General features: G+C 41.0%; 1 protein-coding gene across 1 annotated transcript in view; it reads right to left on the bottom strand.

The window, feature by feature from the left end:
- Positions 1-18,049, bottom strand: part of LOC103072349 (calcium-activated potassium channel subunit alpha-1) — a 545,963-nt gene that overhangs the window by 249,158 nt on the left and 278,756 nt on the right. The window lies entirely within an intron of this gene.

The raw sequence follows: 18,049 nt of genomic DNA, 5'->3' as shown, positions 1-18,049 counted from the left end.
TGTCCCCTGCATCGGCAGGCGGACTCTCAACCACTGCGCCACCAGGGAAGCCCTCCATCTCTGATTTAAAGCACTATTTCTAAGTTACATGGTTGTCTGAGAGGATTCTGTCTCTGAAAAATACTGGGAATAGATCAGCGTAACCCTTGTGCTAAGAGCAGATTAGGAACCAGTCAGATAACCTCACCTCTTTGGTGGATTTTCTTTTTTCTTTTTCGATCTTTATCTGCTGTTCTGATAAAATGAAGAGAATAGCCCACCGTGTTATCTGTTTCCTACAAGGTTCTATATTTTTCTTCCAATCAAAAAGAAAATCAAATCATTAAGCTATCACACCCCATACAGTTCAGGATTCACAATGTACATAATTCTACTTTTACTGAGTGTCAAGTTACATATGCTTCTCCATTCTAAATCAGCAACCTCTCTTGAACGGAGAAGGGGAGCCAGTGTTTCTATGCAGCAGGAGAGAGAGGGAAACGGGGAAGGAAGACACAGTTGAGGATTCAAGAAAATACAGATTACTGTTGTGTTTTAATAGCCATGGGTAAAATGTATTTCTGTTGAGATCAAATTTGTGAGTCAAAAACAATCTGAATGACTCCATGGGCTTTAAATCTTGGCAGTCGTGCAAGAGAACTGTTTACAAAATACTTTATTACAGCTTTGAGACACTTTCAATATCACACCCACTCCCAAGGGGATTCAAAGCATTTTTATTAAGCTTCCGCATGTGCCACGTGTGGAGCTGAGCACAGAGCGGGCTAAGTTGTGGACGGGCAGCTCGATGTCCATGGGTGAGAGTTTATTTGGCCCAGTATGTGAGGCAGTAAAGCGGGGAGGTGTGCAGAGTGGTGGGAAGAAGCGGTGGTGACTCTCTCGAGACCCCAGGGTGAATCAAGGAAAGGAGACAGACCGGAAGCTCTCCCCTAAACAGCTCCATACTGCGCTCAGTTAGATTACTCCTTGTTCAAGCATAAGGTGACAAGGAAAAACTAACTTAAAGCCCACAGAGGGAAAAACCCCACTTCTCATGAGGGACAAAAGTATATAGCTCAAAAGGAAAATTTCTCATCTAAAAGGATTTACCTTCATGGACAGAAGATTTTTTTCAGAAAACATCTGCCTTCTATTCTGAAGGATATTCATATTACTTTTATTCAACAAGAAAGTACAGAGATGAGAAGGGATGTGGATGAAATAAAAGTCACAGGAGCCAAAAACCCAGTCCTAACTGAGCTGATGAAAGGTTGACTTCACACTGCTAACAACGGGATGTAGAGGACAGAATGGAGAGGTCATCTCACAAGGCAGAGAAAAGGGAAGAAAAAAGATGGAACTTAAGAAAATAGAAATGGAGTGGAGATCACAGAGATCCAACCTATGAATAAAATGTGTTCCAAAGGGAAGTGCAAACAACACATAGATCATAAGTAGCGGCTAGGACATCACAGGATTGAACTTTCTGGATATGAAAAAAATGACTCGAGATTAAAAGGCAAAATGAACGATTAGCTCTGAGAGACTGACACCAAGAAGTATCTTATTGTTTTTCCCTTCAAATTTCAAGTATTAAAATAAATGAAGATATAAAAATCAAAAAGTGTCAGGGTGGGGAGAGGGTTACCATTAAGGCAATTAAGATCTCATTACGTAACAGTAAGCGTTAAGCAATGACTGTGCAACACGCAGAATTTTAAAACAAGGAGAGTCTGACCCAAGATTTTTATGCCCTGTCAAGTAGTTGTTCAACAGTATAAGGGCAACAAAAAATACTTTCAAATATCCAAGTTCTCAGAAAATATATTGTTTGAACAAAACATTTGCAAAGAAGTTTGTGAAGTCTTACTAATCAGAATGGGGGGTGGTGCAGGCTGAAAAGTGAATTGTTAATAAGCTCTCCTGTTGGTCGGAAGCATCCAGCCCAACCTGGATGGCTGATCTGACTGCAGAATCACTGTCACATATTGCTGAGAGGTAAAATAACACACTTAGAAGCTCGAGGTAGAAAAAGAATGGCAGTTAGTACTGAAACCAGTCAGGGATATAAGGATGCTTTAGTAACATATTAGCCACTAATAGTTTCATCCTGAAAAATTGTGTGTGTGTGTATGTGTGTGTGTGTGTGTGTGTGTGTGTGTGAGAGAGAGAGAGAGAGAGAGAGACAGAGTGTGTGCACTTTCATTTATGGAAACAAAAATTGAACACAAATGGCCCATGCTTTGAATGGGATTTCTTTCTTTTTATCGTGAAGAAATGCCTTTTGCATCCTGCATTATTGGTTTGTTGTTTGTCATATTTTAAAGCGACTCACAAAAATAAGATAGAATAAAAACTTTTCTTTTAGTTGAGGTGTATGAAAATAAAGGTAGAAAAAAAAAGAATGCAGCAGTCACAAGGTCCTATCCTCTCGCTAGAGGTAAACTGTAGATCTAGGTCTGAGCTCTTTCCCAAGGAAAGCAAGCAGGGAGGCACTCTAAGATTAACAAAGGAGGAAAATAAGCTGGTTCTTAGGAGAAGAGGTTATCCCAGGAGGGGGACTCAAGGGAAATGTCTGCCTGCCAAAGGGGCCTGGGGTGATGCAGGAACAACATTCTCACGAGCTGAACAATGGTGGGCTTTCTTTATTTGACTGCCTTGTGCTGGTCACTGTCAGGGCACTGGGTTCCACTAATGCAAATGAGAAACAAAGTTCTACATAGGGCTAAAAAAATTCAGTCTACATGTTCTCCTCACATCAAGCCAGACACTTTGGAGAAATGCTTGGTCTGAAGTGTCACAGCTCACAGCAGCTCCCGAACTGCTTTCTCCCCTGGACCACTTGTGGTCTAGTCTCAGCACAGTAGCCAGAGTGAGCCTGTTACCAGGTAAAATGGATCATGCCGTTCCTCTGCTCAAAATCCTCCAATGCCCACATTCCACACAAAGTAGGAGTCGAAGTCCTTCAAGAACCTAAAAGCAAGGCCAGCCCTCATTCTTTTTGGACCTGCTGGCCTCTTGCCCTCACTCATACTACTTTGCCTCTGATCTGGCCGTCTTCCTCAGTGATCCTTGACTGTGTACGGGTGCTCCTGCCTCAGGGCCTTTGCACATGCTCTTCTCGCTACCTGGAATGCTCCTTCCCAAATGGTCACATGGTGCCCTTGCTCACCTCCTTCAGGTGTTTAATCAACATAACTTTCTCAGGGAGATCTTCCCTGGCTACTCTGTCTAAAAGTGCAACTCCCCCCCAAAAAAGAAAACTCTTTATTCCGCTTGCCTGCTTTATTTTTCTCCCCAGCATGAAGCACGAGCATCTTACTTATTTACGTAGTTGACTTTCTGTCTCCTTATCCATAGCACCAGCTCTAGGAGGGGAGGGATTGATGTCTACTGTGTTGTATCCCATGTACCTAAAATAGTGCCTTGCATAAGGTGGATACTCAGTAACTCCTTGCTTGAATTGAACTGAATGAATCAGACTTCTGAGAATTAGATGGCAGAGAGCGAAAGGTTAGAGGCTCTGCATTCGGAACTCTGAGGCTACACATTGTTTTCTAAAGGGAAAAGCCATGACTCTGAAAGCTCACCTGACAGAGGTCAGGGCTGACACTCTTAGGAAATACGAAGAAGCCTAACCAGGAAAGAGCCTTGACCAGTGGTCACGCTGCTATAGTCAGAGAGGTCCTGAAAGAGGACAGACAGCAACCGCAGAGTCCATAAAGAGGCCAAGAAAAGGAAACAGTGGGATGGGCAATGCCAAAGTGACAAATTATTCATCTCCTTTGCTTTATAACACTATATTCTTATTATTTATTCTATATAATTTAAAATCTCTGAAATAAAATTATGTTTTAGGAAATAGAAAATGGCTATAACAGAGTTGTGAGGAAGAAAATAACATATTAATCATGCTCTCCAAAAGTCTAGAGAGTTTCATGAGCAAGTTCCTTTAAACTATCAAAAAAATAGTAAACTTCTCTACATATCAATACTCTCTATTATATAGTCAAGTAATAAAAATGGACTTTTCTCTCTCTTTCTGTACTTTGTATTGGTTAGAAAAGTGGTATTACCTGGACATGGGTTAAAAAAAAAAAAGGCAAGCTCATCACACTAATGACTATTGACTAACCACAAGAATCCTACATAAAATACTAGTGAATCATATGCGAGACTATATTGTGTGTGTATGTGTGTGTGTGTGTGTGTGTGTGTGTGTATTGAACTATTTCTTTTTTTTTTTTTTTTAGCATCTTTATTGGAGTATAATTGCTTTACAATGTTGTGTTAGTTTCTGCTGTGTAACAAAGTGAATTACCTATACACATACATATATCCCCGGATCGGCTCCCTCTTGCGTCTCCCTCCCATCCTCCCTATCCCACCCCTCTAGGTGGTCACGAGACTATATTAAATAAATAACACGCATGAGCTATAGGGGATGCTGTGGAGCACAGCCCAGATCCCTTTTCCAAGGGTCTTTATTCATCACTGGCTCCTGAAGAGCAGGCTTGCCCACGGTCACACCCCTTACCAGGGGTGGCCCCCATGGCTGGTAGATATGGGGACAAAGGTCTGCTGCCTTGCCTGGATTTGAGACAATGCTGAAGGGCCATCCAGCTGCACAGCTGCCTGTGGGATGGACAAGGCCTTTGGTACAGCTGAACCCTCCACCCCATCCTCGTGCCCTTCTTCTCTCAGATATGGGTATTAAAACCTGCCCTGGAGACTGTGTGCCAGAAGACTAAGTATTCTGCTAAGGCGTGGCAGGCACACTGGAAGTACTCGACAAACAGTAATTTTACCATATGAAGCTATGGAATTGAAACAGCATATTGTTCACAACTACACAGAAAAGTCAACAAGACGGAATAGAAAGCCCATAAAGATACACACACACACACACACACACACACACACACACACACACACACACACACGGGGTAAATAGTGTCATTACTTTAAACTATTGGTAAAATGATGATGTTGACAATGATGTAAATCTATTATGATTGATCATCTGCTATTTTTAATTATTTCTACATGCCTAAATCTTTAGCTCTGTCTTATTTGATCCATACAACCGAAGAAAATAGCTAAGGATACACAGACTAGAGAATGTGTCCAGCACACAGTTTGTAAGCAGCATAGCACAAATTTCAACCCAAATTTATGTAACGCCACAAAACCCAAGCTCGTAACCACTGCCCTGGCACAGCCTTTGGTCAGTCAGTTCCGATTCCAAACATCAGCACTCAAGTAAGCACTTCCAGCACTTGTGATCATCTTGCCAAACTCTCCTACCAATTCGCATGTCCGCCCTTTGCCTACACCCCCATCAGACTGAGTATTCTCATTAAGAAAAGACAAGAAGGAAGGCAAAGGAAGGGAGCGAGTAAAGAGGGAGGGAGGGAGGGAAAGTAGGAGTCCCACTTTGATAGGCCTCAACCCCAAATAGAGCCCATCACTGTTTTATTCTGCTTTTCTAGGTTAACAAATGAAGTTAACTGCGTTTCCACATAATTATTAGTCATTTTATTTTCTTCTCTAAAGTGCTTTATAATAGTCTCTGCCAGATTACCTGTGGGTTCATCTTATTGTTTTATTATATTTGAGCTCTTTCGTAAGGAGAATATTATATGTTATAAATTTTATCCCACACAGTTCATCATTCTTCTTTTAATTTTGCTCAAAGTTTTTTTTCTTTCCTAAGTCTTAAAGTTTGCTTAAGGTGCTCTGTTTTGGTTTTTTCCCCTGAATTCCAAAGTTTGTTATATGGTCAAATATATCAGACTTCCATCATTGTTTCTTTGCTTTAATATTAAAAAATGGCCACCTCCATCGTAAAAAACAGATTTTTTAAAAGGCACGTACATTTTCTCTTTGTACCTTTAGGGTGCAAGTTCTGAACCTTGGCTGCACATTTAAATCACCTGGGAAGCTTTAAGAATTACTGATACCTTGGGCTCACTCCCTCTTCCCCAATTCTGACTTCATGGGTCTGAGGTACAGCCAGGCAGAGGGAATTTTAAAGCTCTTCGATGATCCTAATGAGCCATCACGGTTGAGAAGCACTGAAAACTTTTTCTACAAATAAGCAGGAAGTAAATATTTTAGGTTCTATCACAACTACCCACTCTGCTGTAAATGACATGCAAATGAATGCACGTGACTTGTAGTCCAGTAAAATTTTATTCAAATAAATAGGCCACGGAGCCTAGTTTGCTAAGCCTGCTTTAGAGACCAGCTATTCAAATTCCATGTGCACATGAATCGCCTGGGATTTGTTAACATTCAGACTCTATTCCATGGGTCTGAGATGGGGCTTGATGCTCTGCATTTCTAACCAACTCTACGATGTCACCGATGCTTCTGGTCAGAGAGCAAACTGAGAAAACAAAACTGCAGGGCACTGGTTCCCAGACTTTGGTGCCACTGCAATCACATGGAAATTCTGGAATAACACTGGTGCCTATCTCCCACCCTCAGATATTCTGATTTAATTGGTCTGGGTGACAACCTGGGTGCAGAAATTTTTTATAACTCCCCTGATGATTCTAATGTGCAGCCAAGTGTGGGAACCACCTGTTTAGGGTATCTTTTCTTCTTTTAACCTTTAATTTGTAAATCCATCTTGACGTATTTATTCATTTTGGTTAATAGTGGGCCAAAGGGACCAAGTTTTATTTTTTTCCCCAAATAGTTAGCAAATTGCCTTTTCCCTGAGTAATTGCTTGAGTAATCTAAAACCAGTACTATATCCATTAAGCACCCTGTCTCTTTACTTTTTTTTTGTGGTACGCGGGCCTCTCACTGTTGTGGCCTCTCCCGTGGCAGAGCACAGGCTCTGGACGCACAGGCCCAGCGGCCATGGCTCACGGGCCTAGCCGCTCCACGGCACGTGGGATCTTCCAGGACCAGGGCACGAACCCGTGTCCCCTGCGTTGGCAGGCGGACTCTCAACCATTGCGCCACCAGGGAAGCCCTGTCTCTTTACTTTTAAAGAACATGCTGGCTAACTATAAATTAGAAAAAATCCATAGTATAATAATAGATCACTTATAAAATAATGCATTCAGCTCAAGATCTTAGGAAAAAAGTAGTCTTAACAACCATAGAAGAAAAGATGATTTCTACTTTAGTGTTTATACTTGAATAATCAGAGAACTAATAAAGATTAAAAGTGATAAAAATTTTCAAATCATTTTATGGGGGCAAACAATAACAACAATAAAACAAACAAAACACATGCTTATCCAATAAAGAAACAAATAGACTGGGCTTCCCTGGTGGCGCAGTGGTTGAGAGTCCGCCTGCCGATGCAGGGGACATGGGTTTGTGCCCCGGTCCGGGAAGATCCCACGTGCCGTGGAGCGGCTGGGCCCGTGAGCCGTGGCCGCTGAGCCTGCGCGTCCGGAGCCTGTGCTCCGCAGCAGGAGAGGCCACAACAGTGAGAGGCCCGCGTACCGCAAAAAAAAAAAAAAAAAAAAAAAAAAAAACAAATAGAAAATAAAGTCATGCACAATTTCAGGCTAATAAAATTTGAAATCCACACTGAGAGGGATGACTTTCCAAAAAATGTAAACTTTGTAAGTTCATACACACAAAAAAGAAAACCATGACAGGATGATAATTGAGATATAAATTGAAATTTTTATTAATATCTTCCCCTCAGAGACTTTGCACCCATGTGATTTATTAAATTTTTAAAAACATTTACATTTTAATGAAACTCTATTCCACTGATACACAAAAAGAGGCAAAGCTATTAAACTTGTTATAAAATAATCATAACCTGGTACCAAAAACTGCCTCTCAAAACACAAAAGTAAAATAAGCATAAAATACCAACATAGATAATTCATCTGTGAATTAAAATAAGAATCCAGAGCATTCTGGTTCACCCTAATAGACTGAACAGAATGATTTATCTCTGCCTCCTCTCAAAACTTCACTAAAATAATATTGAAGAGGGGAAAAAAAGAGCAAAATCCCACAAGGGCAGGAAGAAGGGAAGAGAAACTACTGCACGGTAACAGAAAACCACACAACGCTGGTAGATGAAAAGTGGATATTCTGTTGGAAATTAACTTGGCAAGGTGGAGAAACCTGATAACATATATAGTAAGAAACATATATATAACATAATAAAAACAACATATCAGAAATGTTCTTGGTCAATAAATTTGATAAGGAATTTCACAAAGACAGGTTGGTGGGGCCTGGTGGGGTGGTGAAATCATAGATCAGGAGAAAGCCACTGTTCAAAAGATGAAATGAGGTGACCAACACTGGGAAGTGGGAGGCTGGGACAACTCACTAATGGACTGGGGTACGAAACAGGAGCAGCCAGGATAAAGCAGCAAGCGTGGGCATTGTAGTTGTTAAAGCAGTATCCCACACGAACTGGTGACTCTCAGAAGACAGCTGTAAGACCAGTTATTGGACCAAAATACACTGCCACATACCCACCCCATCACTCCTCAGACAAGGCACATTAAGCAAAGACAGCATTCTAATATAGGCTGACAGAAAATCTCAAATCCAAAGAGGAGCACGAAATCAAGAATCACCAAATATCTGAGGAAAGTCAAGCTTTCTTTGAAGAAAGGCACGTAGTCCAGCAAAATTTACACTTAATGATACAACATTAACAAAGCAACAACTTTAGAAGAAGTCTGATTGAAAAACAAAGAATTGTAGGAAAATATGTCAACTCCGCAAAGATAAACCATATATTTTAGAAATTAAAATTTTAAACATCAAAACTTTAAAAAGCCAACTATTAGAAGAATGGATATAGCTACATACAAACTACAGGGCTAGACTATCAAACAGAGGTCTCTCCATACAAAGCGGAAAAGGGGTGAAAAGTACAAAAGGGAAGTTGAGAGACGTGGAAGACAAGTGTAGAATTTTTAACATTTACGTAATTGAGTTTCCAGAAGGAAAAAATACAGGCAATAGAAAGCAGGAAAACTGGAAATTCCCTGGCTATCCAGGGGTTAGGACTCCAAGCTCTCACTGTTGGGAGCCTGGTTTCAATCACGGGTCGAGGAACTAAGATCCCACAAGCCTCTTGGCGCGGCAAAAAAAAAACAAAAAAAACAAAAAAAAAACAAGAAAGGAGGAAAACTCTCAAACATTAGAATAAAGTTTCCCAGATCAAAGGGATGACCTGCATCCTCAGATTGGAAAGGTCTGTTAAGTGTCCAGCAGGATAATTTTAAAGGACCCAAATTGAGGCATACTACAGTGACATTTCAGAACACCAGTGCAAAGATATAAACTCCCCAAAGCAACGAGAATCAAATTATTGTCAGAATTCTCCTGGCTGCACTGGATTCAAGAAAACAAAGGAGAGATATCGCCACAATTTTCAGGAGAAATTATTTTGAGCTAAAAAAGATGTACTTAACCAGCTGAAAGAAAAATAAATCCAAGAGTAAAAGTAACTGATTAGTTTATGTGTTGACTGGATATTACAAAAACTAATAAATAATAATAATGATTTCAAAGTAAAACCTCTAGATGATACTGCATGGAAGATGGAGGAGAGAGGGCAGTGAAGGTCAGAAAGTTGTGCTAAAGTTCTTGTCTTGCTTCAGGAGAAAGTACTATTAATTATACATATTAACAGAAAAGCTTAAGCATGTGTATCCACAACTTAAGAATACATCTGGAATTATAAATTCCAAATCTCAGAGGGAAAAAAGAACAAAAGAATTTGATCAATCCAACTGAAGGGAAAGAATTGTGAAAAAAGAAAGGAAAAAAGCATATTAATTAGTATTAATAAAATACTACTGCAACAGCAAAAAGAATTATTTTTTAGTAATCACAACAGAATTGAGTGAGTTAAATTTATCTATTAATTGACAAAGACACTCAGATAATATAAAAACAGCAATAATCCATTCCAGATGCATGTAAGAGGTTCACTGAAAAGAAGGAGTTAGAAATATGTACCAGACAAATGCTGACCAAAGAAAAACAGGCAAACAGAACCATAATGGTATCATATAAAGTGGCAGCTACTGTGAAGATGTACAAAAGAAAGAGTCATACTTCATATTCATAGAAGGAGAAATCCACCAAGAATATGTAACAGTGAAAAAAGTTTACACACCTAAGACTGTATCTTTGAAGTACATATACAACAAAATCTGGCAAGAATGCATCAAACAACAAAAACTGACAAAGCCACATCACAGTGGGAGACTCTAATGTTCACTTTTCAGACACTAGCCAAAACATAAGCACAAATAAGAAATGTTCATATAACATTTAGTTCCTTGGGATATATTTGTATATATCTATCTGAATGGATGGACAGACAGATACATACATATATTATACCCAGTAAATAAAGAGCACACTCTTCAGTAGCAACCTTTGAACAGTCATGAAACTGACCATGTACTAGGCGACAAAGAAGTTTTACCAAATTCCAAAGTACAGAAATCATACAGGCCACATTTACCACAAAGCAACAAAATAAGAAAAATCACAAAAAGATAAGCAGAATAGGGACTTCCCTGGTGGCACAGTGGTTAAGAATCTGCCTGCCAATGCACGGGACACGGGTTACATCCCTGGTCCGGGAAGATCCCACATGCCACGGAGCAACTAAGCCCGTGCACCACAACTACTGAGCCTGCGCTCTAGAGACCAGAAGCCACAACTACTGAGACCTCGTGCCACAACTACTGAAGCCCACGCACCTAGAGCCCGTGCTCTGCAACCAGAGAAGCCACTGCAATGAGAAGCCCATGCACCACAACGAAGAATAGACCCCGCTCACTGCAACTAGAGAAAGCTGCATGCAGCAACAAAAACCCAATGCAGCAAAAAAAAAAAAATTAAAATAAATATTTTTTAAAAAGATAAGCAGAATAGATTGTATTATATAGAGGAGAACTTAATATATGATAAAGAAGTCATCACAACTCAAGGCGAGACAAGCATTATGTAATAATGATGGAATAATTGGTTCACAATGAAATCAATTTAAACTGTCACCTCCTACCATAACTGAAATTAAATTGAGATGAAAATTAAAATTAAATATCAATAATAAGCCATAAAAAAACCAAAGAAAATATAATTACATACTTATTAGCCCTCTGAAGAAAGGAAGAATTTCTAGACTCAGATGTGAAAGGAATCATAAAAATTTTTGAATCAGCACCATAAAAATGTCAAAACTCTACATGTCAAAAAAAAAGTAATGAAGATCATAATCTATTAGAAAAATAATTAAATCAAATATGATATAATAAGGATAAAGTCTTCATGAATGTCAAGGACATGTACTAAATCACTAGTCCATAAATAGGCAAAAAGTCATAAGGAGGCTTGTCATGAAATAGGAAATATAACTAGTAAACAACATTAGAAATTATTACACTTGGTTGAAATAAAAGATACGTCAATTAAAAATATAGTAACTTTGGGCTTCCCTGGTGGCGCAGTGGTTGGGAGTCCGCCTGCCGATGCAGGGGACACGGGTTTGTGCCCCGGTCCGGGAAGATCCCACATGCCGCGGAGCGGCTGGGCCTGTGAGCCACATGACTGCTAAGCCTGCGCGTCCGGAGCCTGTGCTCCGCAATGGGAGAGGCCACAGCAGTGAGAGGCCCGCGCACCGCAAAAAAAATATATATATATATAGTAACTTTGGTTTATTCTGCTTAACTAGCAATGTATTTGAATTTCACCTACTAGAGATGCCCCTACAATGCGACAGTCTTATAATTTATGGTGGAATTGTAAATTGATACAGCATTTGCAGAAAATAATTCCACATTATAAATCAAACTACATTTCTGGGAATGAAACCTAAGATAAGATAACAAAACATGGAAAGATGCTACAGAAACAAAGATGTTCCTTTCACAATTATTCATTAAACAAGGAAAACAGAAAGCAGCTTGCTATCTAAAAATAGGTCTTCTTAAATATAGTCCATCTGTGGGATATTATAGCCAAAAAATAATGTAACAACAAAGAAAATGCTTCTGATATAATGTTAAGTTAAAGAAGTAGGACATAGTAGAATGGTGGTTACCAAGGGCTGAGGAGTTGGGGGGTAAGAGTAGTTGTTTAATGTGTATGAAGTTTCAAATCTGCAAGATGAAAATGTTCTGTTTCACAACAGTGCCAATATATTGTACTTAACACTACTGAACCGTGCACTAAAACATGGTTAAGATGGAAAAGTTTATGTTATATTTTTTTTACCATAATAAAAAAATAGCAAACTGGAAACATTTTTAAAAAGTGGAATATAAAGTGCATGTTCTCTCTGATAAAACTATGAAAACTATAGGTATATGAAAAATAAAAACTAGGAAACACATAAAATGATGACAGTGGTTGTGATATGGAGGTAGGATTTCTGGATTTCATTAATTTTCTTGAGTTTTAAAATTCTTCTGTAATACTTATTAAAAATTCTTATTTTTATTCATAACGTTTTATTGCTGTTGTTATCAAGTTAATGGCAAGTCAGGACTGAGGACAGGTCTTCTGACTCTGAGCCCCGCGTCCTTGTCAAAGATTCAGGAACCCGAGGTCAGCGGCTCTAGGCAGGGAGGACCCCTGGCCATTGCTGTCCCTTCAGAGGGTCACACTAGGCACCTGGGACCTGAACAACCAGGTTAGGCCATCCTGAGAACTACTGCCATGTAATTTTAGTGCTGGGCAACCATAAAAGTTAAGGGATTTAGGACCTCTTTCTCAGATGGAAGCAGAATAGCTACACTGACAAGAGATTGAGGGACATGCTGGTAAATGATGAATCATTCACCATTCAGGGTCCCCATTATCCCAAGACAGAAAGGACTCAGGAGACTCCTGCAAGCAAGGTCCCACTGGAGCACAAGACTTAAGAAAACACAAAAGCAAACGCATACCAGCCCAGGGTGGAAAGCCGGCCAGGGTTTTCCAATTTGCTGTTTTCCATTCCCTTTAACTCCTTAATCTTTAAATCCGAAAAGCTGAAAGGTTCAAATAAACCTCTGTCATTTCCAATCCCTCCACCCCCACGTAAATCCTGAAGAGCAATTATTTTTGTAGTGTCTGACAAGGTCATAGTCATCTGGCCTTGCAGATCGAGAGCTCAAATCGATGACAGCAGTCATCAGTGTAAAGAGGGACAGACACAATCCCAGGGAGGCTTCTACAGGGTGGTCCCTGCACCCTGCTGCCATCCCCAGGTCCCACCTCCCATCCCACAGATACATCACTGCCCGGACCATGTGCTCTCACCCTCCACACAGAGAGAATCAGAGCCTCTTCTTCCCAGCTGGAGGGAGAGGACTGTCTTTCTTGCTCTCAAACGCCCCTGTGCTTTTGCTCCTCCAGTTAGAACTTGTGTTTGTTTGCCTGACCTTTTCAAATCTTTTCCCTCGATAACTGCTCAGGCTGTTCTGTGCCCCACCTCATCCCGGTCCTGCTTCCTATCTGATAGATGCTAAACATCGGGTGATATTCCAACTGGGATTCTCACACATTCATTCATGCTTTCATTCATGAATTCATGCCATACATGTGCAGTGAGTGTCTCTCTGTAGCTGTCACTCACTGTCCTAGATCCTGAAAGCAAAGGGGTGAGGCTCCTGCTTGACAGTCTCCTATTTGAATAAGGGAGCCAGAAAGGAAACAAATTTTTTAAAAAGTAAACAAATAAATCTTGTTGATTTCACCTCTTAAATACATATAAAAAATAACTCATTTTTCCCTTTCCAATGCCAGAACCATGGTCCAAGCCACTGTTACCTCTAATTTGGCCAGCAGCCCCCAAGCTGGTCTGCACTTTTATTCCCTCAGCCCACCATGCCCCACCATCCATTTCCTAGAAGCAGCCAGCGTGATTTTTGCAGACATCGGATCACATCGCTTCCAGCTAAAAGTCCTCAGATGGCTTAAGTTCAGACCCCTTACCTTGCTCTGAAGGCTTTCCATGATCTAGTCCGTATTCATTTCATTTCTACTCTCCCCATCCTCACATCTGCCAAACTGCATCTCTGCTCCTTGAGTATCTCCCAGTTCATTCTCAGCTCAGGGCTTTCCCCTCCATTCCTTTCTGGAATGCTCTTCCCCTAGATCACTGCAAGGCTGGCTCAACTGATACTGCCTCAGAGAGGTCTTTTCTAGCCACCCAATCTGGACCTGCCCCCCCATTACTCTGTTCTTCTCTAGAGTATTTATCACAATCTACAATGTTGGTATTTGCTTGTTTATTTGCCTGTCTTCCTCTGTAGGATGTCAGCTCCACTGCAGCGGCACCTCATGCACCTGTTCACCACTGTGTCCATCATCCTCCCAAACAGTGATGACGGGCACATAGTCAGCTCTCACTACTGAAAGTGAATGAATGAACCCCTTTCAGGGGTAAAGTAAGGAGAGTGAATACTAAGCTAAAGCTGTGGTTTCACTCACCGTAACTCTTTCTCGGGAAATGGTCCATTTTCTCTTAGCTTAATGATCTCATCATTTTCACTCATCTCTCTAGCTGCCTTAATATCGGCCCTTGGCAATGCTGGATGTTATAAAGCACAAAGCAGTTCTTTCTTGAAGTGAAGGGAGAGGCAATAGAACAATCTGGTCAGCAGATCTAGGGCCACAGACATGGGGGCATGAATATTTAGATTCCGAACGAAGTCCATGCAGATGTTTCAGCCCAAGGAGGCCTTTCATGCCAGTTTTAATGAAAAGGATTGACTAGCACTCACCTATCACTTGCTTGCTAACTGGAATTTTGCTCTACATAGTTGTATAATACAGAGATAGTTCAAGCTGGGCCTATCCATATTAGAATCTTAAGCTGGGTGTCAAAGGGTCTATACTTAATTTTAAAGAAGCTACTTGTAACACTAACCTTTCTGGAAATAAAAGGTATCTCTTCCTATGACTGGGATTGTCAGATACAGAAATGCAAAGTTAAGTCATTTATTTCAAACTCCCATATATTACGGATGCCCGAATAAAACCAAATCCCTATTAGAAAGCAGTTGAGACAAGAAAATCTGTCCAGAGGATATCTCTTATGATCTCTGCTGGGTGAGAATAAGGAAGTACCATCCAAGACAGGCAAGAAAACATTGCCACAGCCCAATATGAGGACAGAAGAAAGCAAACCAAAACGGCATTGTTGTCCCTGAAAAAAAAAAAAAAGTCAATAGCTTCCAACACCGCTCCTGAAAAATGCCGACTCACTGGAAATTATTACCACTTAATAAATGAAAAGGAAGCCGCTCCCGTCATTTACCAAGCTTTCCCCAACATTCCTGAAATATATTCTTTAATAGCTCAAAAACATTCAGGAGCACTAGAGACCAGTTATATTCATCTAAAAAGGAAGGACGGGATTTCTGCCTGGCCCAGCTCATCTGCGCTCAGGGGTACGCCAAGCACAGAGGAACGGAGAAGCCCATCACTTGCCGGCTAGCCCGCAGAGAGGGCACTTCTTCCCTGGGCAGCCTCTCAGAATACGGGATGCTTTGGGGGGGGATCCTTACCCCAAGAGGTGCAAACCCTGCAACAAGACACCACCGACTGCCAGAAGCTCTGTGGTTCCTCCTGAGCAGCGCTGGGCCCAGACCTCACCCGGAAGCCATTATGGAACAAATCTCCCAGGGACTTTTTGCGGCGCCTGGTGGGTCCATAGATCTCTGTGCTGGAGCTGCTGGGGGGGTGACGGTAGACCAGAATCTTACTGGAGATCATGGTGGAGGCAGAGAGCTGGGCTGGGATCCAGGTTCCCTTTAATTCACTTCTTGCACAAGCTGATGCTCTGGAAGGACCTGTGTTTCTCTGACCTGTGCTACAGACAGGTCCTCCTGTCCAGCACAGTGTGGCTCACTAGCATCTACGGCCTGGTGGAGCAAATCGACACTCTCTCCTCCCTCACCCACCCGCCAACTTCCAAGAACCCCAGCAGGCTCTGGGCATCAGAGGCATGAAGCGTGTCAGAAGGGCAGTCGGGAGGGGAGAGGGGAGCGCTCTGATCTATGATGTCCTACAAGCTGATCCATCAGCTTCGTTCTGTAAATTACCACATAAGCTCCTTTGGACATGGTTTAGGGGAATGGCGGGAGAAAAGGCCGTAATTCCTTAAATCAGGGGATACAGAATACAGTGTGGAAGAGGCTGCAGTCTGGAGCCCGCTGGGCCATTTCTTTTATTTTAGTGATCCTGTCTGATGATGGATGGTTCAAAGGGAGGGCTCCTTTATAGGATGTGATGCCCAACTAGAGAGAAAAACCACCAAATATGCAAATCCTCTGCTAATCCTACGTGTAGGACTGAGGCAGAGGAGGAACTCTGGGCCTCACAGAAGGAGACAGGAGGAGACCCTCGCCCCCCACACTCCCATCTTGTAGTTCTCAGCATCTCCCCTCGTTACCAAGCCCAGGCCCCTCTATCCCCCAGGGCACTGAGTGTGAACAAAAAATATAGCAGGGTCAGACAGAGGGAAAACATGAAAAATATAAACAGAGAAATACCTAGATTCTGTAGGTTGTTAGTCAAGGCTCCCCATAATCTGGCCTCTACCTATTTTTCCAGCCTTCACACTGCCTTCTAGCAAAACTAAAATTATTAGATGGAATTTTCAAAGGGAACAACTTATTTCTCCTCAGTATAAATTAGTTCATTCACCCAACCATGATGTTTGAAACATCTATTATGTGCCAAGCACTGTGATGGGTACTGAGTATTCAGCTTCCAACAGGAATAATACAAGTCCAGCCTTGGTGGACGTTACAGTCTAGTAGGAGAAAGAAGCAATATAAAGATTTTATCGTAATTTTAACAAATTAGTAATTTGGGTAAAAAGTGCTGCAAAGGAAAGTCATTAAATAGCTATCTATGTGAGTATGTATGCGTGTGGTACATATACGTGTATCTGGATGTGAATGTTCATGGAATATGTTGTGACATGTGTATCAGAAGGGGGTTCACATTAATTCTGAATCCTAAGGGTTGAGCAGCAGATGGACAGGTGAGAAGAGATAAAGGTTGTGGTGAGGGGAATTTTTTTAGTCTGTGGCAACAGCATAACTAATATCGTAAAGAGCGAAGAAAATGATCTGTTTCTGATTTGAAAGGAATCCAATGTGAGGAAAATGAAACAACTGATGGGAGATTAACTTTTTAACACCCAGAGTCTTCTGAAAATGACAGACATAACTACAGATCCTACAGACATTAAGAAGATAATGAAGGGCTATTACGAACAATATTATGTCTATAATTTAAAAAATTAAATGAAATAGACAATTTAAAAAAAAATACAACTTTTCAAAATGACAAGAAGAAACAGAAAATCCAGACAACCATATATCTGTTAAAGAAATCAAAACTTCAGTTAAAAACATCTCTACAAAGAGGAAAGGGGACCCTCTTACACAGTTGGTGGGAATGTAAATTGGTGCAGCCACTATGGAAAACAGAATGGAGTTTCTTCAAAAAACCCAAAATAGAGCTGCCACATGATCCAGCGATCCCACTCCTGGGCACATATCCAGACAAAAGTATAATTCAATAAGATACATGCACCCCTATGTCCATAGCAGCACTATTCACAATAGCCAAGACGTGGAAACAACCTAAATGTCCATCGACAAAGGAACGGATAAAGAAGATGTGGCACATATATACAATGGAATACTACTGAGACATTAAAAGGAATGAAATAATGCCATTTGCAGCAACTTGGATGGACCTAGAGATTATGATACTAAGTGAAGTAAGTCAGGAAGAGAAAGACAAATACCATATGATATCACTTACATGTGGAATCTAAAACATGACACAAATGAACATATCTGCAAAACAGAAACAAACTCACAGACACAGAGAACAGACTTGTGGTTTCCAAAGGAGAGGGGGTGAGGGAGGGATGGGTTGGGAGTTTGAGATTAGCAGATGTAAACTATTATATATAGAATGGATAAACAACAGGGTCCTACTGTATAGCACAGGGAACTATATTCAGTGTCCTGTGATAAACCATAATGCAGGGACTTTCCTGGTGGTCCAGTGGTTAAGACATAGCCTTCCA

This window comes from Lipotes vexillifer, unplaced genomic scaffold (assembly GCF_000442215.2).
Source record: "Lipotes vexillifer unplaced genomic scaffold, Lipotes_vexillifer_v1.1 scaffold1662, whole genome shotgun sequence".
Taxonomy (NCBI): domain Eukaryota; kingdom Metazoa; phylum Chordata; class Mammalia; order Artiodactyla; family Lipotidae; genus Lipotes; species Lipotes vexillifer.
Note: the sequence above shows the minus strand (reverse complement) of the source record. Positions and strands in the feature narration are given on the sequence as shown.